The sequence below is a fragment of the Entamoeba invadens genome, assembly GCF_000330505.1.
Source record: "Entamoeba invadens IP1 unplaced genomic scaffold scaff_1105074724527, whole genome shotgun sequence".
Taxonomy (NCBI): Eukaryota; Evosea; order Mastigamoebida; family Endamoebidae; genus Entamoeba; species Entamoeba invadens.
In genome coordinates, this window is record NW_004443593.1 from 104,566 (window position 1) to 107,535 (window position 2,970).

Below are 2,970 nucleotides of genomic sequence, written 5' to 3' on the forward strand. Positions count from 1 at the left end.
AAATGTACATATCTTTCATCAAAACGAGATTCCTTTCTATTGTTGATTAAGCATTCAGTAAATGATTCAATATCAGATGGTTCTCTAAATACAATACATTCATATTCATTATTTCTAAACAAGTCTGATTTTTGAAGTTCAATATGTTTGTTGAAAACTTTGTTAAGTTGTTCTTTAACATCATTGATCTTAGATTTAATGTTGACTTGTTGTTTAGTAAGTTCTAAATATCTGTTTTCAACGTTTTGTCTTTGAACATTGTTCTCATTATAAATTCTAGCAATAGCTTTTTTAAGTTTATTTAAATTATACTGATTTGTTTTGAAATAAGTCTTACCTTTTCTTTCATATGTACCGAGAACACGTTTAGCAATGTTTAATTTATCTTCAGTATAAAACATAGCTTTAATAACATCTTGAACAGTTTTGATTGAGTCCATGTCAATACCACGTTCTGGATGAATAAAGTAATAAATGTTTAACAAATTTTTGAAATCTTGTTTGGTAACTCTTGGCATCTTTAATAGAAGTAAAAAAATAAAAATGAAAAAAATATTTGTGAAAATATGAAAATTAAAAATACTAAAAATAAAATATTAATTATCATAAGTCATTAAAACAGTGTCAATAACAACATCATTCACAAATTAATGATATTAAAATATTCTTGGTGATTATGATGTTGAATTCTTTTTTAATATCAGATTTTAATATTTTAATTATATCTGGGTAAGATATGTTTTTATTTTTATGTTCTTCAATATATTTCTTAATATAATTTGAAACTCGTTCATGATCTCTATCTTGAACATATTTGTGACTTTTTGATGTTTTTTATTCATGGTAAATCTTGTAATAATTTTTGGATCACCATGTTTGTCTATAATTTCTTATTTGTATTCATAACATGACAAATTGTCTTTTGTGAATTTACTTTTTGAAATGAGTTTACGATCTGTGTTCAATTTATAGAAAGGAAAAATATAAAATCAATTTTGAAAATAAACAAAAAATAAAAATTGATAAATAAACTAAATTTTTAGTTTACTCAGTGTTTTCATCAAATTCACATTTTATAATTTTGAATCCATTCCACGTAAACTCGATTTGGTGTTAATATAAAATTCTTTACTTGATGAGAAATACATGGTAACATTGTCATTAGTTTGTATTTCACCACCTATTTGTTTAAAGTTGTCGGTATTATAATATTTTTTCAGATATTGGTTAATGGCTGTATTTGGTCTTATGTATCTGTTTTTAGATTTGTTCATTTCAGAGGTACATAAAATAGGTTGGTTATATAAATCGTAACATATTCCTCGAACAAGATAAAAACTATTTTCTTGTAATTTTTCAATAAGACGTTTTGGACATCTGGTATGTCTTGTGTTGAAGACTGCTTTAACTTCTATATTCATTTTATAGAAAGAAAAAATGAAAAAACAATTTAAAAAATAATAAAAACATCTCAACTTCGAGTTAGTAATTTTACGAACTCAAAATTAATTTTTTTATTATATATGTTGTTCGTGGAACCTCACTTCGTTTCGGTTCTTATTATTATGTTAGTTTATGTTCTAGTCTTGTTCAAAATTTATTTTTAAAATTATTTTCAAAACTATACTAAGTCACCTCTCTCGAACTTTTAGGTTTCACTTAGAGTAGTTATAGTAGGTCGACTCTCTCGAACTCGCAACTTTTTGCAATTATTATTAAAATACTAATTTATGTTTATTTTAACATATATTACCTCAAATTTTTAATTTTATATAAATTTTAAAATAAACAATATTTTAGTGTAAAATGAGTAAATTTTAGGCAATTTTATGTCATTTGACCTTGAAAAATGAGGTCGTAAAACCCATATAAATGATGGTTAATCCTTTGCGATTTTTGAAGAAATTTTTCTCAAAAACCAGGAAAATCGATAATAAAAACTGTTTCATCCTTTGTGGTTTTCGAAGGTTTTGAAATTGAAAAATCGCTGTAGGATAACACTGGGTGTTAAAAAAGGGGGGTCCAAAAAGTTAAAAAAACCCTAATAAAGTGATTTTCATAGTGTGCGATTTTTGCGAGTTCGAGAGAGGTGACATACTATAACTACTGAGACTGATACTGTATTAAATAAAACACAAATTTATTTTTTGAACTTGATATGATATACATAAAAAACTTACCTTATGGCGACTTTTTTGAAATGCAAACAGTAAACAAATCATTCGAGTAAAAAATAATTAAAAGGTTTTTTATTCTTTAATTTTTGGAAATGTTTTTATTAAAACACTAATTGTATTTAAGTTTTCATCAACAAAACATTTTTTTGAGAAAATATGTTATATTAATGGATAAAAAGAATTGTAAAATTATTAATTATATTATAATTATTATTGAAATTATTGTTAAAACATTACCCATATTTATTATCGCATTTATGTACATCAATTTACTAATTAATGATGTAAATTAATCTATGTATCTACATTATATTTTTTTAATATACTGGAGGCACAAATCATTGTGCATCATGTTAAATATTTAAAATAAGTTGTTTTAAAAATTATTAATTTTAAACAAAATGTAAAATTACAAACAAAAACAAATGCTAAACGTAGATATATTAAACAATGGTTAAAATCAAACATTCATTGACAATAACATCTATTTTATTAATAATATTTTAAAAATCAAGTATCAATACAAATATTTGAGTTGATAAAGTGTTTAATATTACATTGATTTTTGAAATTGATTTTAAATATACTGTTGATTATTCACACATTAAAATTATTTTGTTTGAATATCGTTCTAAAATTTTGCTATTACATCGGTTATGATTTCATTTTTTGACTATAGTCAGTATAAAACGTTATGTGTTCAGAAAAATTATCTTATTTTAATTAAATAGTCGTATTTATGTTTAAAATAATGAAAATTGGGTAAAAACTCAAAAATATGAAAAACTAAAAG